Here is a 26360-nt window from a genome sequence, read left to right as displayed (position 1 = left end):
GCGAGTATTGTTGTAGTTGCTTGAGGACAAGCAAAAGCTTAAGTTGGGGGTGTTGATGTGCCGTGAATTTTAGCACATTTTATGCCTTTGTAACTAGACATGTTGCTTGATTTTAAGTGTTTTTACATTGTTTCTTATGTTATTTTTGTGTTTTATAGGGTTGATTAACTAAGGATTGGAAATGAGAAGTAATGCTAAAAAAAGGGACAAATACTCATGTTACGGACCGTAACTCATGTTACGGACCGTAACAGGGTCCGTAACTCATGTTACGGTCCGTACCTTTGAACCGTAACAGGGCCTGAATTTCCAAAAAGTTTTCATTGAAACCATCAGTGTTACGGTGGAGTGTTACGGTCCGTAACATGTCACCGTAACATGAGCTAAATTTCCAGAGAGTTTCAATAAAACCTTCAGTGTTACGGTTTAGTGTTACGGTCCGTAACCCTTCACCGTAACATCATCCAAAATTCCAGAGAGTTGCCAAGTAATTGTCACCACTTACGCTTCAGAAGGACGGACCGTAACACAGGGTACGGTCCGTCGCATGGTGGTCGTAACGTCAAAGTGGTCAAATGACGAAATGAAGGACAGACCGTAACCTGAGTTACGGTCCGTAACAATGCGGCGTAAGGGCATTTTTGTCCAGAAACTTGGCGCGATTTTTGGCTCTATAAATACATAATGTAGGGTTTTAATTCAACATTCAGATTTTATTTTAGAGGCATAAACCCTAGGTTTTTAATCTTGAAGTGGTTGGAGCATTTAAGGCAACAACTTCACTCTCATTCCATCTTGTATTAGTATTGTAAGTGTATTATGTTAATCTTTAAGCTTTTTCTATCAAGAAACATTATGAGTAGCTAATTTCAATTCTAAGGTTGTGAATCCCATGATGGGTATTATGTGAATGGGTTTCTATTATTGATATATGCATAATGGTTGTTGTTATTTATTCTATCTTTGAGTTGTAACGTTGGGTAATGATTGCAAGCATTAGCCGAAGCCATTATATTGACTTTTCTTGGGAAAGAGAGTCAATATTGGTAAGATTGAATAACAATGACTCGAGGCGTTAACCCTCGTTTAATAGATTAACTTAGGAATAAGAATAAGTCTAAATTGGCATCATTGGTCGCTCTTCGATTGTAACTCTTTTATATTCGGAAGAATCATAAAGAGGAAATACTGCTTAACTGTTGGGAAACATTAAGAAGTCTTTAAGAGACCAAGTGCATATTCATAGAACAACCATTAGAAGTATATCACTTTGAAACCTGAAGCATAATATCTAATCAAATTGGGGAACACAACCTTAGTCTCTCTCTCTCACATTAATTACATTCTAAGTCAAAGTATTAAATTACATTATTCAACAATCAATTCAAACTATCCGGAATAGGATTAAAGCATCTAAAGACCGGTATCGCATACGATTAGTAATCGTTTCTCTCCATATTCCCTGTGGGATTCGACCCCAACCTTGTTGGGTTACTATATTTGACAACGTCCGCTTTACGCCATTAATAGGTGTAATTTGAGCGTATCAAAAATGGCGCCGTTGCCGGGGAACAATTTGGCGTATTGAGGTTAGTTTGGGATTTAAGCTAACTTGCTTTGGTCCAAATTTCCTTTGCTTTACTTTATCTTTATATAAAAAAAAAAAAAAAACTGTCCAGTTTTTTTGCAGAAACTGTCCAGTTCTGAAAAACTGCCCAGTTTTTGCAAAACTGTCCAGTTTCTGAAAAACTGCCCAGTTTTTGCAAAACTGCCCAGTTTGCGCAAAACTGTCCAGTTTCTGAAAAACTGTCCAGTTTTTGCTTCTGCAGAAATTGTCCAGTTTTTGCTTCGGCAAAACTGTCCAGTTTTTGCTTTTGCTAAAAGAAAAAAAAATGACATCATATAATGAAAATTGGTTGGATGGTAGTTGTTCATACTTTGATGACCCATGTCCATATTGTGGAGGACCTCACTTTTGGCAAGATTGTGAAAATGCTCCCGGGAGAGAGATGTGTGCACCGTCTCAATCCTATGATGGGAATATTTGTAATATATGTGGTGGTCAAAATGGACATTGGAGTGATTGTCCTAATTATTTTCCTTCCCCTCCCCCAAGTTGTTCTAATGAAAATACTAGTTGTGCTTTTGAGTTTGATAAGAACAATGATATGGCAAACGAAGGGCAAAGTACCGGATATGAAGGTATCATGGAATTGCTCCAAGCATACTTTGACCGGGAAAGGGAGGAGGAGCGAGAACTCGTCGGGCAATCCATTTTAGAAATGAACAAATCACTTGAGGATGAAAATTTTTCAATTTCCATGGATGTGCCTATTCCTCAAAATGAAGTAGTTGAAGAAGAGATTTCAAATTTACAAGATGAGCCCGAAAATTCTTGTGACCACAACAAGAGTTGTGAAATTGAAGAAGTGGTTCAACTTGAAGAAAATGAGCTAAGTCATAAAGAAGAAATCTCCAACACTCGAAAAAAGGAAATTGAGGAAATGTTAAGTGGCATTATGGAGAGAAATGAAAAATATGGGAAAATTGTGGCCAAATGGTGGGAAGTAGTTCAAAATGGAGATGATGAAACTATCCAAAATATGGATTTCACCATGTTAGGATTTTTACAAGCTTTGGACGATTCTCACCATGAAGAAAATCTTGACAAAATGAAAATGGTGAGCCAAGATTGGCTAATGAATCAAGCTCAACATCTTGAAGTCTATGGGGATCACCGTGAAGGCTTTTCACAGATGATGGAAGAATATCTAAAAATGCATGTTGAGCAAAGTCAAGAAGTGGAGCTACTTGAAATTGATATCCGGAAATTGGAGGCCGAATTGAATGCAAAGATTGAAGCATGTAATGCTCAATATCAAAGGGCCATGGATCATAATTTTGAGTTGGTTTCCAATGAAGAAGAGGTCAAGATTGATTTTCATGAGCTAATGGTGAATTGTCAACCGACCAATCCGAAAATAATGCAAGATGTCGAGATTGAAGAAATGATACTAGAGTTGCATAAAAAAGTTCATAAAATAATTTTTGAAGACTCTAGTTCATTTTTGGGTGAGGATGCAAAAATTCATGCAAATTTAGAATTTGAGCGCGTTGGACCTCATTCTAGCCATTTTTCAACGTTGTGCTTGGTGGATGATATGGAAGTTGAACCAATCAAGCCAATGGAGATTTTTGGAGATGAAGAAGAAAGCATTTTCATTTTGAAGTTTGCTATGCCAAGAAGAGAAAATGGCATGCCTCACTCACGGGCCAAGAAGTGCAAAATGCGATACCCAAAAGTTGGCCTCTTTGCTTTCCTACCACCGCCTCATGAGCATCACCGGAATATTGATTCAAAGTTGGGGCGCAAATTCATATCTTCCAAATGGAGGGAAAAGTGGTAAAAGGTAACCGTCGTGCCGCGACGTTAACTTAAGCGCTTGGTGGGAGGCAACCTATCGTTTTAAAAAATTTAAATTATTTTTGAAATTTGAGTTTTTAGAATAGTTTTGTTTATGGTTTTTGACTAATCTGCAAAGTTTCAGAATTTTTGGAGTTGTTTTGAGCAGGTCGAATTTTCGGACAGCCCCAAACCAGTAGCTGCTGAAAATTGCAGAAACTGTCCAGTTTTTGCAAAACTGTCCAGTTTCTGCAAAACTGTCCAGTTCTGAAAAACTGTCCAGTTTTTGCTTCTGCAAAACTGTCAAGTTTTTGCAAAACTGTCCAGTTTTTGCTTGTGCAGTGAGGACACTGCAATGTTTTTAGTTGGGGGTGGCATGTGGTAGCACGTTATATTTTGGTTATGCTTGATTGTGTGCCCTTGTCGGGTTTATTTTGTGACTGTTGGTGTGGCTGTGGATAAACGTTACAAATGGAACTTGCTCAAATTCTTGAAAATTTCGTTCTTTTTGCATGTTGTGGATTAGTCACTTTTGTTATTTTATTTTCGTTCTTAGTTAGGTAGTTTAGGAGTAAAAATGGTGTTGGGATGTGATTTTTTACCCCTTGGCTAATTTTTGGCTTGCTTGGTACCAACTTATTTAAACCTTAACATATGAACTCTTGATTTTTGAAAAAGAAAAATGATTGAAGTAAGGTTTCTTGTTGTGATTTTTAGATTTAATTTTTGGCTCTTACTTTCACTAATTAGTCTCTTTAGGCTATGAGTGACTTTTTGAGTTCATTTGTTTCAATTGGTTCTTGGATACATATTCTACTTGAGTTTTCATGTGCCATGTGTGATAAGGTTTATTTGTGAGTTCTTTTGCATTATTTGTGGTCTAGAACTTGCCCGGAATGAGTTTCAAGGCGAAATCCTAGACTACACTTGGTTTGAAAAATGATGTTAGGCCTTCCTTGAACCGCTTTTGTGCCTTAAATATCCTACCCTTGCATATTTTCCCTAGTAAACCCCTTTTGAGCCTTTAACCTTTTATTTGGCAACCATGTTACAAGCTTTAACCTTTTGTTCTTCATTGATCCATCTTTTGGTACCCTACCTCCTTAAGTGCGTTGAAAGTGCAAACATAGGCGAAAAGCCTAAGTTTGGGGGTGATGGTTGGAAAAAGTTGTTATGTGGGAGTTACTCGGAAAAAAAAAATTGAAAATTGAACTGTTAAATGGTTGCCGTCGTTCAGTGTTACGGGCCGTAACGTGTGTTACGGACCGTAACACCCATCGTAACAACATTAAATTTCCAAGTCAACTTTCTGGAAATTTGGATGACGTTACGGTGAGGTGTTACGGACCGTAACGTGTGTTACGGACCGTAACACCCATCGTAACACCATTAAAATTCCAAGTAAACTTTCTGGAAATTTGGATGACGTTACGGTGAGGTGTTACGGACCGTAACACGTGTGACGGTCCGTCGAATGAGTTACGGTTCCTGTGCTATAAATGAATAGCTTGAGTTATGGTTGGAGATACGGCCCGTAACACGATCGACGGTCCGTCGACGGTGTTACGGTGCAATGAAAAAAAAAACTAGTGTGTGAATAATGGGAAGACTAAGTGGTGAAATGAAAAATGAAGAAAGGGGTGGAAAATTTTCAAAGGAAGTGTACTTTGAATGTTGAAAATTGTAGTGCTTAGGGAGGTTTTTGAGTCACTATTTCCAAATTATGTTCCTACCTTAACCAAAAGCCTACATTACAACCCTTTAAGTCCTAATTGATTTTGAACCAAGTGTGTCTATATTAGTGGAGAAATACATGAAGGGCAAGCTTATGGTACGACTTGTGCAATTGAACATCTTTGTGAGAGAAGAGAGTAATTATTTCTATTTAATATCCCATTTGTGTTTTGAATTACATTTTCTTAGTGTGAGATTCTCTCTTGAGTGTGAGGGCACATGAGAATTTAAGTTGTGAAATTGTTCCATTTTCCAATTGAGAGGAATGAACAAAATAAAGTTGTTTTGTGATAAGGAGGCAAATTTTGAAGCTTTAGTGTCATGACTTGATTGCTACTTTGATTAACTTGGTGTTTGAGCACTTGAAAGGAAAATGAAGTTTTTAAGAAGAAGTTGGTGATTCATATGTTTTGAATTAATTGTTGGTACCAATCAAAGTCACGTTTTTGTGCTTAAAGTAGACTTTTTAACTTGGTATGATGTTGGTGCACTATTGAGTCAATTCCTTAGAAAGAGATTTTATGTTTTGAATTGCTTGAGGACAAGCAATAGTTTAAGTTTGGGGGTTTGATAAGTTGGTATTTTACCAACTTATCTCTTCTTTAATCTTATATTTTTGCTATATTTGCTTGAGAAAATAGTGTATTTAATATCATTTACATCTATTTTACAGGTCTTATGTGATTTAGAAGTGATTAGAAGAAACCAAGTGAAAATTAAGTCAAAAAGAGGCCAAATGGGACAGTTTTGCAAAACTGTCCAAACTGGACAGTTTTGCAAAAACGGGCCAGATCTGCAAAAAACGGGCAGAATTGCAAATCTGAAAAATGGGGCATAAAAGAGAGGCTTAGGGCAGAAAACATATCATCTTTGGCTCAACACAAGTCCTTGGAGGCTAGGGTTTCACACCAACACATTGGAGGAGAAGATTGGAAGCACTTTAATGAGATATTCTTAATCCTTTCTTCTACTCTTGGTTTGTATTGAATATTTATGTGTGTAATATTTCATTTCAATACTTGAACCTTGTTTATGGAAGTATATATTGTTTAAGTTTGGATTGAATCTCTTGTTTTGCTTATATGTTGAATGATTTTATTCCTAATGAAGTGAGTTATTGTTTCTTTAATTAATCTCATTTTGAATGATTCTTAAGGGAGTAGCTAACCCTAAGACTTGCCCATTTATTTCGGTTTAAACTTGGAAGAGGCAAACTCGGGATTGGGAAAGATTAATTAACAAGAATTTGGGGCGTTAACCCTCATCTAATGGAAATCGACCTAGGGATAGGCGACACCATTTGTATCCATATTCGGGTGTTCTTAATGCTCCTAATTGCTTTAGGGATATTCAATTAGGTAGTCTAGTTAGTCTTCGGAAGAAGCTAATTTAGAGTCATTATCCGAGGCTAAGTAATATAAACTCATCATTATTTGTAAATCATGAAATACATTGGATCGTTACTAGAGAGTAATTTCCCTTGTATCCATGCTTGTGGCCATTGATCATTTTACTTGCTTTCTAGGTTAGTTTACATTTTTGCATTAGTTATAATTTTCTCCAAAAACCAAAATATTATCCATCGTTTGGCTTTAGCTATCATTGGTGAAAATTCCTACTTTTCCTAATCGCCTACATATTGTTCTCTGTGGGATTCGACCCCGACTCATAGTTGGGTAAATATATTTGCATACGACCGTGCCCATTCTAATTAATAGGGTGGATTTGGACGTTATCAGGTACGCCTGTTATACCCCATTTTAACCGGAGTCAAAATGGTTTACAACATCCCGGTAATTCCGGAGTTATTTAAAGTTGGGGAGTCGCCACCTAATTATTTACAGTGAATTAGGACACCTAAAGTTCATTAAAATCATTTTCTAAAGTTAACTCCGTTTTAAGGTCTACTAACTTAAGATTCTAGGTAAGGGTTCAATTAATCTAAAGGGAAGGTATCAAGCACCCTTTAAGATCCATTAACAATGGTTAACCAACCGGACTTAGGTTAATTGATTAGACTTAAAAAAATTAAAGTGTAAAGCAACTAAGATACTACTAAAAGAAACTTTAGAGAGTTGGTTTCAAATTGTAAAAGGTCAAATCCTTTGAGTTTGCAAAAAGTTGATTTGTAGGCAGTTGTAACTAAACGACCAAAACCTGAAGGAAAATGATTTGTTTATTTTTTTAAAGAGTATATGACAAGACGATGCAACTATTTAAAGTTCCAAAGGCCAAATTCATAACTAGAACAATTTGAAGCGGACTTAAATAGAAAAGAATTGGGAAAAGTTTTAGACCCCTGTTTTATGTCCAGATCTTAAAAAAAAATATGATTTGCCTATGGTCTAACTATTGCTAGATAGAAATAAACTGATTACTGATTTCAAATCTCTTACATCTAATGACATGTCACATGTAAGAACTAATTAGTCTATCGTTAGCTAAAGTAAGACCTTAAAGGAAACTTAATTATAAATTATAACTTAGCGTAGATCTTAACAATCAATCGCAAAACAGAATAAAGGATTAGTCACAGAGTAATTTTAGACACGGTAATAAAATGTTAAAAGCCAGTTTCGACTTTCACAAGAGATGGAGATATTCTGTGATTTTCGGCTCAAGCAAGATAGGGGCGTAGACAATGAACGATACGCAGACTCCATAAGCGGTGTCGTTGAGTTTCGAAGTGAAACTCTTCGACTCCGGTTGTACATGCGAAACAAAGAAAATAACAGAAGATTAGAGTAACGATATGGTCAAAAAATAAGTAAACGAAGTAAAGTAGCACTGTCATTCAATTCACAACCAATAAATTCAAGAAAGTCATTACAAACATATACATGAATGAGGACCTTAAAGACATGAACAATTAATCAAATTTTCACACCGAAATAAACAAAGAAACATGCTCTATGTGAAGTCGCAAATGCATGAGTAACCTTATGAATTCGTTAAACTTTCGGTGAGTTTGACATTTATACATTGCTCTCACGTTTTCTAGTACCCAAGCAGAATGCCCATAAAACTGAAAAGATGACATTTTTTAACTGATATTCATCAGGAAATTAACTGGAGCCATGTGTTTAGGGGGGGGGGGGGGGGGTTATCCTAGCTTTGGCTCCTCTTTTGTTTTAGTTATTCAAAGTAGGCCCAGCTGAATCGGGAAGCACTTTAATTGCTTCGTATCTCTTTTATTTCTATGTGAGCAGAAGACTAAGGATCATCATTAAACAGGTCATGCCTTAAACTAAGTCATCAAAATTAAGCAGCGAACTAACTCATATAGGACCATGTAAGACCATTAATCTACTAGATCCTTAACACAACTTCAATAATAAAAAAAACATTGAACAAACAAACAAGTATCTAGACTAAGTAGTATAGAAATTAGGAAAACTATCACTAACACTACGTTGAAATGGAACCCGAAACATCACTAGACTAATATTCAAGTTATCGATTACATGGGCTGCCAGTCATTACTGCAGAAATTAGAGACTTTGCAAATTGTGTACAGAGTAGTATGCTAACAGAACTCCCATGGAGAGAGGCTCTTTCACTTGTTAAACTCCCTCCATAGCTCCATATTCATTCCTCCACGGACATTCATCTATTAAACTCCCCAAATTTCGATAGAAATTTAAAGAAAAAAAAAGCAACCTTAAGAGTAAAAAAAAAGAACATAGGCAACTCACTACTTGAGAATAACGCAAATCCCTGGTATAGAAAATCTTCCTAATTAAATATTTAGTACATCTTTTACGAAAATTCAGAACAATGCTCAAACATATTAGACAACTTCTATTATGACTGAAACGGTAACAACCCGGTAAATATGACTTCGAGAAATAGAGGGAAAATCCTAAACGATAGCTTAAGCAACTGATTAGCCCCTCCCTAGGTCCATAATATACAGTTGCTTACTACTTTTATACACTTTGTATATGTTGTTTATATACTTGTGGTGTATGTATAAAGAGAACCAACAAACAACCAGCTTAAAAAAACATAACCCACATAAAGATTCTTCCTTTTATCAAATACCCATTACAATATAATGGACTAAGTTTTGATTCATGCTTTTTGTCGAACAGGTAAAGCGTAAAATTGGGTTTAGTCAACAACAGCAACACAACAAGTATGGTCTATAATATACAATAGAAACATAATTAACATGATTTAATTTATGGAACCTTCATAAAAAATATTTAGACATCAATAAAAGGCAAAAACTAAGACGTGAACCTTAATGTCTATTCACCATTCGTCAGTTATAGAAACTACACAAAATAAGAAATGCAAACATGTTTCCGAATCACAAATGGCAACAGCAAGACATTAAAACACGATTTTTTCTATGCTAACATATTTTAATAAAGACGATAAGTCAATAATAGCATCGGATTTTACCTGTTGGTGGTGCAGTGAACGGGGCGTCGACGACGTTGAATCTACTCTCTTAACTCACGAACGATTTCGAAACTCGGATTGAAACAACCCATAAATTCTTCTCTATGAGAAGTGTTCAAGAGCAGATCAAAATGACTTATCAAGTAGTATGAAATTTAGGAGTAAGCTACAGACCCCAAAAAAAACCTCTCCTTCGGCTGAGGACTTGAGATTATTTATAGGTGAAGCTAAAACTCTGGGGTTTCGTTTAGGCGGGATTTCAAAGTGAACAGCTGTTTGAATTTTGAACAAATTCGTTTGTGGATTTTTTGGATCGAAGAAAAAGTAACTTGTCTTCGAAGATAAGAGAGAGAGAGAGAGAGAGAGAGAGAGAGAGAAGTTTGTGAACATTGAGATAAAGAGGGAGGAAAGATTCGTATGAAAATAGCATGGCAAAGTTCTGCCATGGCTGAGAAAGATTTGGACCTTTCCTTGAAATGGAAGGAGGAAGAAGAAGACAAGAGGCACGTCTGTGTTTTCGTTTAGAGATTTAGGGATTTAATTGAGATAGTGGGCCAGGTCGGGTAGAAAGCGGGTGTGGGCTGGATCGGGTGGAAGGGATAATGGGCTGGTGCCGAATTTAACATGTGGGCTGGGTTGAGTTGGGCTCGATTTGGCTGAAATTTTATGGCCTTTTCTCCTTCAACTTAATTCCTTTTGGGCTTCTTAGTGATTAACTTCCACAACTTCTAAGTGATTAACTTGTACATATATAATGATGATAATTAGTGATTAATATGTAGAAAATAAAGGACTTAATAAAGTATAATTAATTTAACGAGTACAAAATCCGAAAATGAAATGATGACGAACCATTTTGAAATTTGTGATAAAGTAATAATAGTAATGTTGATAGTAAAATAGTGAAAATGAAAGTAACGATATTAATAGTAGTAGCAATAAAAAATAATAGTGAAAATAAAGTATTTAGCTCGTCAATAAATTTAGAAGCCCAAAGAAATAAATAGGAATAAAGGAGGGACGAAATTGGGTGTCAACAACGCCAACAATATATACGAATCACAAGTACCAACAATGGGTACGCCAACAATATTATGATTAAACTAGAACAACAGATGCCAATAACTACTAACACTACGCGGCATCAAGCCAACACAATAGAACAATCAATCACAACACAATGGGATAGCTAGTCCCAAACACATAATAGGACCCAACCTAAGGTAATATTGTCACGCCCCGAACTATGGCCTGGACGTAACACGACACTCGGTGCCTTACTGCATGTGACTGAGCGAACCACATGGCTTGCTGAATAATCATGAGGCATACATGAGCGGAATATGACATAAACATGATGAGCCTAAACATGGGATATCATAAATATCAAATAAAATACTTGTTTTAAGAAAACATGAATATGGAATGTCATAGATAATGAGCCAAAGATGAGACGACGACATAGAGAATAAAGTATACCCTTTGTCACCCCCCTTGACACTTAAAAGTAAAGAAGAGATACACACTTTGGAATCCAAATTTGGTGGGATTTAGGATGGAACCGAATAGTGAATGCACTTACGGTTATGACAGGTCCTGCATCTCCTACCTAGTTGCTGCTATTCTATCTATTTGTGCATCAAGTTCGAAGAACATCTCAATTTATAATGAATAAATGATAGTAGCTCTATGTTTTATAGGCTTTATCATATTCATTCGGAAGCGTTTAGGTATTACTTTCAAAGTGACTCTCGACGGGAGAATCCAGGCTATTCAGGAAGAATCGTAGTAATTCCCCAATCCTAACAAACTAGTTCCTCTGGAATCCAATGAACAATAACGTTTACTTAGGATCAGCTTGCGAATTTGCGGCACCGTAGTAGAATCATTACGAATGGCACGTTGTGTGCCTAAGTGCGAAAAGACAGTGCAAGCTTTGTTATGCCAAAACCTAAATGTTAAGTCAGCAACACTTCCAAATGCCACTTCTTCCCGTCGCATCCGTCTTTAGGATGATATAGCCATAAAGATGCACGGCTTAGTGGGGAAAATATTTTGCCCCTGGTGTACCTCGAAAGCAGAAAGAGTCGAATTCATTCAAGAGAGCTTGGTGGACTTAAGAATGGTTCGGGTGGGGGATTCTCTTAAGAATAAAGAATTCGAATAGAATCTAATTCATGTTCATGTTAACAGAAGAGCGGATCCAATACCAAGACGCTTGAGAGAAAAGGCTAGCCTTGTATATACGCTATTTCTGTTTATGTCAGAGGTGCCCAAAGCTAGAAGCAAGATTTCGAGTAGAATATTCAAAGCTTTTGAGTAAGTAAGATGGATGGATTTGGAAGCAAGTGAAAGAACTAGTTGCATAGATATAGATATAGAGAAAGTCCTTTCTCTTCAGAGGGTGATATTAGGGTTTTGAGATCCGTTCTAACATCGAACAGGCTGTCGTATGTGGGTACTACGAGGCCCACAACTTTCTTGATCGCCTCATTCGGGTGTTGATGTGGCTAAAGTCTCTCCGATGGTAGCGTATATTACGCTCGAGGTCTCTCGAGCTTCCTGTTGCACCAATGTATCTGTTTTATGGTTTAGGAATATGGTAATGAAAGTTCGGTATGGACTTTTGTTGTTGTTACGATAGGCGGAGAGCAGTGCCCTATTGGTCTAATTCCTGCTTCCCCTTGGTATCGGTAAAAGGGGTGGTAAGCGCTTCCCGAATAAATTCCTTTCTCTTCCCCGGACACCGAAAAAAGGGAACCCTAGCTTCACTTGTCGTAGTAAGACCACCCCTCTATAAGCTTTCCCTATCGCTCTGATGAACCTCTTTCCGCCTATTCTCTAGAGTTCAAGAACAGATTCTTGCCTATCCCTTATTTTTCCATGTTGTCCGTTTTCCGCTAAAGGCAACATGAAAAGCACCTATATTGTAATACGTAAGAGGAAGGACGACTAAGCAACTATGCTACTATTGGCACCCCAAACTCAAAACTACAACTGGAAATCCAACTTTAGGTGGTCATTATGATCAGAAACTCACTCTCTGGAGAATTTTATTGACCTCGCATATAACATGGGGAATCTGGTTAGCACCCATATTTCAGAATAAAAGAACAAAGACTTGACTGGACGGTATTCACGAGCAGATGACAAGCATGAGTGAAGAAGGGTCTTATGTTACCATTTTTGGTGGTAAAGAAGATGTTCTGGTTCTTCCATTCCCCAAACCCACTTCAGCTTTTGAGATTGGGTTGGTGTTCCGATAGGCGAGAGGTGTAAGCACCGCGAGGTGTGAAGCCAGCTCGTACTAAAGACAATGAAAAAAATGTTGAAAATGATCGATTTCCAAAAAATTGGGAAAATCAGAATGAAAGACAGTTCTATATTGACAAGGATGAGCTTTTTCACGAAGAAAGCTTCGCGCCTAACTGCTTGTATATCGATCGGAAAGAAGCAGCTGCAAATGCTATCAGTGGTTCTTCCTTCCTATCCCATCTATCTATAAGAGTTGCTTGATTCGCCCCCATCTTTAATAGGACTGGACTAAGTTCGGGCAGATCTCCGTCCCATTTCACGGATGCATCGCATTGAGAATTGACTCGTCGGATTAACCACTTAGACGGAGAGTTCCCCGTATTCCATTTCATTGGCAACTGAAATAGATCTAAACGGATTGCGCGGTACCCCGGACCGAAGAAATTGCAAAATGAATTGAAAAGAATATCAATATAATGCCAGATGTAACCCGTACGGAGCAAGCCTACACTGGCCTGCAACTACTTTCTCATTGGCTCTATTAAGGTTCGTAGTCTCATCCTGAAAAGGGTTTTTTCTTTCTCCGGATAGACTCTCAACTTTCCCTGCTATCCTATCAACAGGTCAGTCAATATCAGTAGTGGAGGAAGAAGAGTAGTACCCTTTTTTCAGTTAGTCAACATAGTTTCATAATTCAACTAGTGGTCTTCTTGCCTAAAAAAAGGAGTCAGCCCAACATGGGCAATGATAGACAGACCAAAGATTTACGCAGTCCTTGTGTGCTTGCTTTGTGCACCGGCACAGCAGAATTCGAAGCTGCTCAGCGTACTAGCCCTATAATGGAGTCAGACTCAACCACACTCTCTTAGTATAAAGCGGAGCAGGACCGTTAGCCTGATCTAACTCCCCACCCAACTGCCCTGGCGTATGTTTCCGAATCAACTGCATCGTAAGCTGCTATAGCTCTTGCCAACTACCCTGGAAATAAAAAAGAAACTCTATCCTCAACCCTTCTAATCCTTAGTTCATGGTGGCAACTTCACCCGGTGCATCCTTTGGTTGTGAGCCCCGCCTAGAGGAAGGCGCTAAAGGAAGGGCTAGCATTAAATTTGTCTCGCATTTTAGAGGTTTCGAACCCTTCTGTTGAGCACCAATTGGGAATCCAATCTGACTTCTAAAACGGAAGTGAGCACAGGTGAGAGGAACCCACTTTCCCGCATTCCTCTCCCCGTGAGCAGAATACCAGAGATGCACAGCACGTAGGCCTTGTCTAACGAACAACGACTTTTGATTCTTCACTTCAAGGAGTAGAGTCGCTGCCCAACCCTACCTATATTAAAGAAAAAGAATCGATCACTAGGTCCCAAGAAATTCTACCTTCTTTCCATTATCCAACGCTTATGCGTCCCCTTTCTCCCACTCTTTTAAAGCTTGAAATAAAGCCTTCAACGTTGTGGAAGCAACAACCGGTCTGTTGGAAAGTTCCTGCATAAGTTGTCGGATCCTCCAAAAAAAAACTTTTCTGGGGACGCGCTGTTCAAGTCGAGTTTCTTTATTGTCCCTTCCAAGACATCCCTTCTAACTTCCCTATTTCCAAAGGAACAAAGAAAGGTCGAAAGCTCTCTTTCGTGAGCCTCTTTTGTGAGTCGAAAGAATCGAATCTCACCCATTTTCAGGTAAGATTTACTTAGCTCGTTCTTTGCTCGCGGAGCGGCATACCAATAAAAAAAAAAAGCGTTATCGGATTGGAATCGATGACATAAGCCTCTTTCTTAAGGGCTTTAAACATGTGATATAGCATTACAGTCTAGTCTATGAAACCTCTAACATGAGTCTGAACTGCTAAACGTAACTGCTTGGACAAAGCCCCCAGCATACCTTAAATGCATAACTAACATAAAGTAAATAATGACTAAACCCGGAAGAAGATGGGGCTCACCAAAAGCTGATACGTGGGTGGTCCTATGGAGTAGATTTGTCGTCCTGTACCGTACCTGCATCGTGAAATACAGGCCCCCGGGTAATAGAAAGGGGATGTTAGCACATTGAATGTACTGGTATATAAAGCAACTGAATGAAATAAACGGGGCACATGAAAGTGACATGATAAGAGCTGAAACTGAAACCTACTAATGAACATGAGTATCTGACATGAACATGAATGCATATATATCATGAGTAAAGCATTTTAAGTTGGGAGAGCATTAATATAACTGACATGCAACCACCATGTTAACACGTGGCGTCTGATCTCTACCCGGTCAGCTAAGCCATTTTGTACCTTGTCGGGGTACAAGACATGAACATAACATGAATGGATCCAAATCCCTCAATGGGGAAAATATGAAGGAATCTTCCTACTAGGCAGAGCGATCCTCATCCTACGTTAGTATATGTAGTTTCAGGTATGAAACCTTCTCGGTAATCTGTGCAACTCCCCAAAAAATGAACATGATATAGTTGGCTAAGAAGTCCATGAATTTCATAAAACATGACTTGTATTAGCCTTGAGTATCTTGTATCATAGCATGGATATAATAATATAATATAATTGCATGAAAACTTGTAGACATGTAGGATATTCAAGAAAATCAGCATTACATTTAATAACTTGCATGTAGGAACCCATGGAATGCAAAGTATGGGTTTTCATGGATTACGGGCAGATTCTCAATAACCAAAAGGGACTATTAATAATACAATAACGAAGTAATCACACAATTATAGTATATCATGGTACATGTACTTAGGGTTATCATGAACATGGCTAAAACCCTAGTTTTGGTGTAACTTGTATGATTATGGAAGAACGTGTCATGGGGAAGAACGTGCCATGAGGAAGAACAAAGATGTTCCCACATGGGAATAGAAACTCTACATACCTGGTAATGCTCCAAAACTTGAATTAAAGACTTGAACTTTGAAGAAGATTTTCAAAATCTTGAATCTTGAACCTTTACATGGGTTTTCTTGAAAACCCTAGGTTAGGAATGATGATTTCTTGTTTAGATTACAAGGATATATATTAGAATTGACTTGGAATGATTAGAATAGGCTTACCTTGGTGTTATTGATGATGGAAGAGTATAGGAGGCCGTTCTAGGGCTTGGGGGTGTGAAGAATGAAGTGAAAAAGCCTTAAAACGAAGTTTTAAAATTGCTGTCGGGCCTGTTTTATGCCTTATTTTATTGACTGTAAAAGATTTACGGTCCTTAGATCCCACCGTAAATCAATTACAGTGACTTGGGATTTCTGGACCAGTTTTACGCCCCAAATCTACGGCCCGTATTAATTTTATGGCCCGTAGATTCCACCGTAAATCGGCAGAATACCGTTTTAGTAAAACGGGCATAACCTTTTGTACAGATGTCTGTTTGACCTCCATAATATACCGTTGGAAAGATATTTCAAATAGCTACAATTTTGAAGAAGGAAAGTTTCCCAAATTCCTTACATACTTTTCCGTATAATCATTTTAAGTGAGACATGGTGCAAACTCACCTAAAAACACACTCCGTAGGATAGCTTCAGACGTGTTTTTGCCTAAAGACTCTTCTTATGACTTGATTAGTTTTCAAAAAACTTTCTATATCTACCATATTGCTTCCATTATGCCCCCATATTATGCATTAAACCTTAGCCCGAATGTCCGAGATGGAACAATATCTTCCCCATGGGATCATTCGTCCTCGAATGATGGGTCATGATCAAGAATGAGACTGGACATTGCTTGTATACATGAACATGTAAGAAACATGACATAAAACATAAGAGCTTGACATGGTTACGTGGGAACATGGTCATGGATCATGAGAATTGAATACGTGATTACATAGAAACATGTACATGGGAACATGAAACTGAGTAGTACCTACATGAATGAGAGTCGTGACACATTTGTCCTTGATTTTTGACTAGTGGTTAAGAATCACTACTAATTCTGGAATCTAAAAAATTTATGGCAGGACTTCCTTCATAATTCAGACCCTCACGATATTTCTCAAATGCCTGCCAACTAACTAAAGTACCAACACACAACTCACAGGGTATCTTAATACGCATGATGTGACATAACGTGATTACTGAATCTTGAATGTGGCTAACATGAATACTGAGCTAGCCTGAACACACGGATATTGGCTGAATGATTACATGATTACTATACATGGGGTTTGGAAGAGAATCTGTAGGCACGAATGACATGAGTACTAGAAATAGGCACGAACATGACATGATTACCTGGTCGTAAGGTGCATGACGTCGGACATAAATACATGAAGACTGGCTGACATGAATACATGAGTGTTAAACTGTCATGAGATACGAATAAGTGTAAACATGGATATCATAACATGGGATCTGAATGTCAAAAACATGATTGTCACAACATGAGGGTTGAATACCAAGAACGGGTAGGATTTGGAAACTTAGGGACTTGATCATAGACGTTCGTATGTCACCACGATAATATGAGATAGAAGTATGAATTGGGCTTTGAATGTAAACGCAACTTGGTGTGAATACGACAGACTTGAGTCATATAACAAGAATATGATCCTAACATAGGTATTCATAAAGCTCTAGCATTGACATGACATGAATACGTCGAATCTGAGTAGAATACTCCTGAGCTAAGCACCATAGGGTGCAAGAAAGGAACTCCTGTTTGCTCTGGAACATAGATAGGAATACCTTGGCATATCTTACTTATTATCATGAGCGGATCATAAAGGATTGAGAGCAAGGGATCATTTGTGCGAATCATAGGAGACACTTCATCTTAGAACATAAACGTGGCATGCGTACATCAAACGGAAGGACATAACATGGAACATTCACAGAAACGGGATTAATATGGCATAAAACATGAATACATGAGTAGCATGACATGGGACATGGGTACATGAAAAACATGGCGCTTACATGAGTACCTGCATACCATGGCCTATGGACTTGAGTTCATGAGCATTGAAGTAAGACTAAGGCATAAGTGTGACTTGCATGAAGCACAGCTTGTAGGCTTCACTCTTGAGTCAGAGACACAGGGCATGGATAAAACATTACCTTTAGGATTTAGATATATCGAAAGAATAGGACATGGTTCAACACAGCTTACTCTTATCACCGTGAGTAAACGCCTTTGTTATAAATAAGGTTCATGAAAGAATGGATTATAGGCATGAATAATTCGTTCTTTGAGCATCTAAGACATGGGTAGAAAGACACCTTGAACATAACAAGGCATATTTACTTAGCGAAAGAAAAAGGGAATTATTTCATCATGATCGTAAAACATTAGCTAGAGGAACATAAGCATGAGTTACATAGAATCGTGGATAGGACATCCATCTTGACCTACTCTCATTATTGCCTACCAACATCAATATTATGCTATTTCTATAGGTGGATGCTCGAATAAATGTAGCGTGGACATGAATACGTGAAAATATAGGTAGTATACCATTAATGTCGAAATAAGTCGTTTACCCAAGGCATTCTGTCACACCCCGACCTTACTAGGGTGTGATGGGCACCCGACCCTTACTTAGGGCCGAGCGAACCCTCAGACTACTGGTGCACATAAAGTCACATCAAACGTTTTAAGTTAAATAAAATAAAATACATAGTAATTTTTTTTTTTGAAATATTCTTTCTCAAGGTTTCAAAGCCGAACCAATCTATAATCACACAGAATTCAGAACATAACACATACCGACATATCAGCTGACGAAGCCGCATACAGACTGACAACCAATACCCACGACACTGTCTGCAAAGTCTCTAACATAAGTCCAGAAGTCATAACATACAAACTCTGACTCGGCAGCACTCCAGGAGCAAATGGAGCTTTCCAACTCCGCTGGATCATCTTCTGTAATAACTTCAGCTCGTCTGGGAGTACCTGCGCGGCATGAAACGCAGCCCCCGAAGAACAGGGGGTTAGTACGAAAAATGTACCGAGTATGTAAAGCAAAAATGTAACAAATATAACCATAATCCGAACCAGAAGTACAGAAATATAGTGGACAGAATCGAACCCAAATCCGAAATAGAAATACAGAGTCTAGCTGGCAGAATCATCGTACGGATCAGGGGCACAGAATGTGACTGACATAATCATAATAAGAGCCAGAGGTACAGAAATGTAACAGACGGAATCATGGTCCGGATCAGACATACAGAAGTGACGCAGACAAAATCATTTTCCGAGTCCGATTTCCAGAAGTGTAACAGACAGAATCGTAACCCAATCGGACAGACAGAAGTGTAACGGACAGAATCATAATCCAATCGGACAGACAGAAGTGTAACAGACAGAATCATAATCCAATCGGACAGACAAAAGTGTAACGGACAGAATCATAATCCAATCGGACAGACAGAAGTGTAACAGACAGAATCATAATCCAATCGGACAGACAGAAGTGTAACGGACAGAATCATAATCCAAGCGGACAGACGGAATCATGCATGCAGAGTCATACAGAGTCATATGCTTATACAGATGCAGATAGCATATACATACATACATATATCAGATCCCGGCCCTCTCATGAGGGACGCGGTAACAGAACCCGGCCCTCTTAGTACGGGACGCGGTGGACAGACAGATCAGATCATATGCCATCCTGGCCGCCATCCCCATACATCACATAATCAGATTACATACAGATGTAAACAGATCCCGGCCCGCACACCGAGGGACGCGGTGAACAATGCAGTGGAATGTGCACGATAACAGAACCTGGCCCGGGCGCAGTGAAGGAAGCATTGAGGCGTCCACGAACAGATTAATGAGAAACCACATACACACAGATCATCATACAGACTCAATGGAACTGAAGTAGGCCAAACGGCGGGTCAAATCAAAGTATTCGGACAATATTCATAACATACGCATATATGTCGCTTCGGACGGCACGACAGATTTTACCAGAATAAGATCTCCAAAAACGTTCCAGATGTCAAAATCATTTTATAAGACTTATAAAAATAGTCATAACACTTGTCATATAATGAACAGAATAATAGCCCAGATGTTGCCTGTGAAGATCGGACAGAAACAAGGCAATTAAAGTCATACAAAAAGTATCGGAGCTTTGTGGGCCCACCTCGGACCAACTCGAGGTGGCGTACATAAATTACAGGTAATAGACCTTATGAGGTCGTCCTTGATCGTTTTTAGGCATTCTGACTCCATTTAGGAAGTTGCATACATATAGTTTACTTTATAAGCAAATTATAAGAAAACTAGTTCAGTTGCATTGAATGAATAGTGCCCAAAATCAAACTCGATTTTCTACGAACAGAATAATCCCCGAGGCTCAAATTCAAGCCTAGTACACCTAGGACATGCCAAGAGAAGGAAAAGGACAGCTTTACATACCTTGGTTGCGCCTTACGCTCGCTCAAATTCGATTCCCGTTTCGTCCAAAATCTGCAAATGGTCACTTTTACCAATTGTCATATTCAAGCCTTAAGAATCCGATCTTAAGCACATACTTGCCTACCGAAATTTCGGCAGCATTTCCTTTATAAATTCAACATTCCCGAAAGTCTAATTTAGCCAAAACAATCAACAACCCAACAACAACAACAATCACAATATAACACAATATAATGAAACTAGCCTTCTTTCCGACATAACGCAATATCTTTCATTCCGACCTCACACTTCCAAACCAATCTCAATATTTTCATATTCACCATTAATCCTGATCATTACAACGCAATTTGGAAGCATTTCATATCCTTTCTACAAAATATTCACAAGGTATACCAAATATACAAACTTTCTACTAAAGTCATAATTCATCCAAGGTCTCCAATCGTTAACAAACATTTCCATAACATGTTTCTATCTTCCAACTTCATCAACAATCATTATCATTTACACCTTAACGACTTCCATTTCCATATTTACATAAATTATAATAAAGTTGCATACCTTCCTACAACAACTTAACAACAAATTTTCCATAACAACAAGAACCATTATTCTTCCATTCACTTCACAACAACACAATTATCATACTAAAGGAATTTAATTCATCTTCCACTATCAACACAATACCACACGGCCACACACCTATATTTTCAATTTCAACCAAATTCATTCCACTTTCATTTCCAATATAAATTTCACCATAACTAGGATACAACATAAAATTCAACTCATATTACTTATACATCAAGGCATCCACGGCTACACATACATACATATAAATACCATGCAATCTTCCATATTCTTATGAATTTTAACTCTTTCTACCTCCTACAACATAAACCAAACCTTCATAACACATAAAAAGGGATTAAATCTTACCCTTTCTCTTCAACTCCTTCACTTGCCCAAAGTGCGAAAACGATGAAACGGATGAACCATCTTCCGAAATAATTATACCACGTTGTAGAGGCTACTTGAATTGGTAGGAATACTACAAGAAAACAATTTTTGGAACAAGATTTAAGTTACCCAAATTTCCATGGTCTTGGCCGAAATGGCCTTGCTTTTGTTCTTGCATCCTTGGCTTGTATTTCCTTTCTTGAAATGTCTTGAAGCTTCTATGACTTAATCACCCTTTTATGTAATTAACACATGGAAAATTTCCATGGGCTTGGGCCTACTATGGCCGGCCAAGCTCCCTCCATTTGGGACTTTTTCTATATTTTTTTAGCCCAATTAATGAAGTCCGTATTTTGAAATTCCCGAAACTAATTTTCAAAATTCCAATTTTGTCCTTGGCCTTCTTCCGTATTTCCACACCAATATTTTTCATGAACAACACACACATGTGTGAATTCAATTCAACATATGGCTTTATTCCTTACAAATCAAGATCATTTCGAATTTTCCCGAACATGCGAAAGTGCGGGATATAACATCCTCCCCCCCTTTAGAACATTCGTCCTCGAATGTTCAACTGACCTTAGGGGGGTCTCGTGCCACTTCGGGGTGGTTTCCTTCTATAGTTATCCTTTGCCGACTCTCCGATGTGGATTCTTTACAAATATGATTGAGTAATTCTTCACGTCACTGATTCATATACTTTCATAGCGTATTTCCTCATATTCCCCACAGTCACTAGGCCATGAACTATCTTATAGTAACCGACGAATCCTTTTCGCTCTTTCACATACTCTATGTCCCTTCTTTCTTCCCTTCAAAACTTTTCAAACATTATAATTGATACCACTTTTGTCACGGCCCAACCCCGTGGGCCGCGACTGGTATCCTAACTGGATACCCGTACATACCTACCTAACAGAGTTTGCGTACCAGACGGGTAATTCATGCTAGGTGTACACGGATTCAAACCAATATAAATACAGCGCACGAGAATGCACACATACATAAACATACTAATGCTTGCACATAAGCCGTTGAGGCTAACATAGTAGACGGAGTCACAAACTCGTACATACTTACCTGAACAGTAGCAACCTGTAACCCACATACATGTCTACACCATCGTCCTTGTCAATATTCCTACACCCTTTTCACCTACTATTACCCTTCTCACTTATTTGGCTCGATTACTCATGATTCTTCTCAACCGCGCCATCTATTTCCTTATATACCTTTTGGGAGTTTAAATCTCTTAACATTGTCATAGAACTTTATCATTCCATTTCTTACTTCATATTTCTTATCGTGGTTACGGTTCTTTGGTCCCACTTGCTTAAGTCAATTTTTCAAACCCCACACACCTTTCCTTCGTTTCATATAACCATACTTATCCTCTTTCATGTACCCATGCTTGCAGTTTACCCAAATAGTCCCGTGCGTTACTCGTCGTTCCTTTTCTGGAGATTCTGCTCGGTCATGTTTCTTACCTCTTGCTTCCTTCCAATATTTACCCTTTTCGCTTTTTCCTTTACTTACGCTTTTTCCTTTCCAAGTATCATTGTACTGGAACTTTCCAATCTTAACAGATAGAGAGAATAACAACAGCCTACCTTATAACATTTGCACCATTTACCTTTGTCATTATTACTTGGAGTTCGGTACCCTTATTCGTTTGGTTCCTTTCGCCTTTTAGCACCGGTCGCGGGGACACACGTACTCACTAGTACAATCACAGATAAGGCATCATACGCATTCATATATGCATACATAATCATTTTCAACTAGGCCACACATTACCCCCAAACATCGTTCAAGTTCTAATTCCAAAGCCGGAGCGTTCTTTCTGTTTCTTCTCTAATCCAACCAATTGCGTGCTGTGTGGCCCTTCTATGGTCTCCAACCATCTCGTATATTCTAATTCCACTCAGGCCGTTTTATCTTTCCATTCGTCTCTTATATCAGAATATATAAAATTCTGACATACTTCCCAGAGGGTCACCCATCCTGAAATTGCTCCCACCTGAGCACGCTTAACCTCGAAACCTTGGTGCGTTTCGGTGCCTTAACGCTGATATAACCACGTCCACTTTCTCGTATGTCCTTTACTACATAATCTAGAGCAATTCAAAGTTTTATGGATTCCGAGACACATTCATAACACGTCCTTTCTTGTGCAATTACTATTTTACCCTTTTCGGTCTTCCGTACCACCTTTATCCAAGAATAGTTCCTAAAGCTCTAATTTCGAAATGACAATAAATGATAGACTAAGGGATCATTTAAAACACACTTAATGAAATAACAGGTCTGTTACCGCCACGACGGTAACGGGACTGCAATAGAAGCTCCGCAACAGCGCCCCCCAGGCCGCCCCGGCAATCTGGGCCAAGATACACATGGCCGTCCCAGCGGCCAACATGCCGCCAACGCGGGCACCTGGTACCAGAATCCACCAGATTTTTCTAAGTCCCAAACGAAATCTCGAATCATTCTCGAGGCCATCTGCTCACGAACCACATACACAGATCCACACAAAAATACGCTACGAACACGCTCGTGGCGTCGGAATTGCCAACGGAGGTCTCGTTGACCAAGTCAACCCTCAATACCTCATTTCCATTTTCCCAACCCAAGTCCCAAAATGCATCTGAGTGCATTGGGAGCCGAACTAAATACACACACAAGTTTTAAACGACCATCCGGACCTCTCGAAATCGACGGATTTCCGAAAAAGGTCCGTTTACCCAAAAGTCAACTTTAGGTCAACTATTTTTTACTTTAAGCCCATATTTCACAAAAAGTTGCCCGAATCCGATCTAGACATCTCGGGAAGCGTATCAAAGGTCCCCTCGGGTCAAAAGTGAGCTAATCAATGCTCGGGAAAGGACTAAAATGCCAGAAAAACTATAACGACCAAACGGGTCGTTACATCAACCATCGCAACTGTAGTTGTTGGTCGAAAATCTGCTAGTTTTTCCATCATGATTGTCAATCAAAGGGCGAAATAGCTTTTCTTCACTGCCCAACTTCAAGCTAAATACAAAAGATTGCTTTAACAGTCGCCCGCAAATGGGAGAACCACGAAAAAAAAAATACAAATTTGTTATAAAGGACAATACGGTAACAATGACTGATTGATTTTGTTTTACCAAGTAAAATACAATAATTTTGTAATCGAAACACTGGATATGATCTCTTTCGTAATGGTAGTTATAATAGTATGATGGATAAGGTAATAATAGGTAGAGATGAATTTTATGTACAAAAAGAAATTCATCTTGAAGGTTATCTACTGTATATCTATTTTATTCTAGCTGCTATAATTTCCAATTCACATGAAGGACAGCTGAAAATTAACTTTACCAAAACGGTTGTTCAGTTGCTTTTAATATATAGTCATACTTGTTCAGCAGTCATCCTCTTCTCAGTTTCTTAGAACATTAGATGAACAGAGGGCTAAGTTCACCATAACTTTTGATAAATAAATAATCCTGTAAAAGGTTTTTTAAATTTTCAATCTCTTCAGGCAAAAATCAGTGCTGATAGGCAGAATTCAGTAAGTAACAGCAACTACGTCCATGAAATAAAAGGTTACATGTGGGAGCTTAATCAGTTAATAGTTTGCATCAATTCTGCTACCATCCAACAACATTTTATCTGCGTAATCAGATAATGTAAAAAGATTAACATGAGGGATTTGAAAATGAAACTCCGAAAAAAGAAAAAAGAACTGCTCACCAGGAAGTTCATTCCAAGACAAAGCAATAGTACGAAATACATCACAAAATTAGAGCAAACATCTTAACGTATACTCTTTATCTCACCATAACTAACACATGCAGTGTAAAACAATTTGATTATAATCAGAGAAGATAAAACCCCTAAATTGTATTTTTATACACGTGCATGATTGAAAAACAGAGAAAAATGCAAAAGCATAGAAGCTGACCATGTCCCTAATTCTTAGAAGTGAGGAAACTGAAAAGTTACACAAGAAATTAATTATCGTAAATTAAAAATCCAAATTAGAAATTGGATTTTCTTCTTATTTGAATAGAACAGTAATTAATTACTTAACAACAAAAACTGTAAGTGGGTGTTGAAGTATAAAGTATATTATTATAGAGAGAGATTTAGAGAAGAGAACACTCTAGTGACAGAAGCACAATAACTTATCATGGAGAAAATGGTGATGCATTTAGTTATCGCAGCAAACCAGACCAATTTCAAGCATATAGTTGGAACAATACAAAAATTCCAGCCACCACCATCAAAGTTAGAAAGGCTGAAGAATGAAGAGACAAAAAAGAAATTTGTGTACAGAAGAACTTCAAAGAAGGAAGGAACTGGATCTTCATAAAATTAACACGTGGAAAACTACAAAAGGAGGAGTAGTTTATCATACTACCCTTCGTCGTACTCATGGACTTGCACTTATATATACTTCAAAAAACAATATATATATATATATATATATATATATATATTATGCAAATAATTATTAAAGTAGTATATATAATCGACCATAACTAATTTGACTTCACTACCTTAAATCTAAAATGCATTTTTGCTTGTAAGGCGGAGGCACATAGTTGGAACAATACAAAAATTCCAGCCACCACCATCGAAGTTAGGAAGGCTGGAAAATGAAGAGACAAAAAAGAAATTTGTGGTACAGAAGAACTTCAAAGAAGGAAGGAAAATTTCACCTAGATCTTCATAAAATTAACATGTGGAAAGCTATAAAAGGAGTAATTTACCATACTACCCTTCATCGTACCCATGGACGTACACCTATATATAGTTTTAAAAAAAATTAAATATATCTATATATGTATGTATATTATGCAAATAAATATTAAAATAGTATATATATAATCGACCATAACTAATTTGACTTCACTACCTTAAAATCTAAAATGCATTTTTGCTTGTAAGGCGGAGGCACACATGCGATACCGCTTTGTTGGAAAACATTCTTTTGTATGGATTGCCCTTCAAAGGCACTGGTCTTTAATTTTTGCCCCTCAAATTGCTGGTTTTTAATTTTTGTTCTTTGCCTAATATCATGAGGTTTGAGATTCGAACCCTGGCTCGATTAAAAAAAAATCGCAAGATAGAGTTTTGTAGCAAAATTAGGCCTACTCGGGCAAAACTTAGGCCTTAAGGCAGTTATGCAAAATTTCAACTGAGTAATTTTTTTTTTTC

General features: G+C 38.0%; 1 pseudogene; it reads left to right on the top strand.

Moving 5' to 3' along the window:
- Positions 1 to 11102: 11102 nt before the first annotated feature.
- Positions 11103 to 11766, top strand: LOC132628372 (ATP synthase protein MI25-like; annotated as a pseudogene).
- The last annotated feature ends 14594 nt before the right edge of the window (positions 11767 to 26360 follow it).

This window comes from Lycium barbarum, chromosome 2, assembly GCF_019175385.1.
Source record: "Lycium barbarum isolate Lr01 chromosome 2, ASM1917538v2, whole genome shotgun sequence".
Lineage (NCBI taxonomy): Eukaryota > Viridiplantae > Streptophyta > Magnoliopsida > Solanales > Solanaceae > Lycium > Lycium barbarum.
This window is presented reverse-complemented; position numbering and strand designations above follow the sequence as displayed.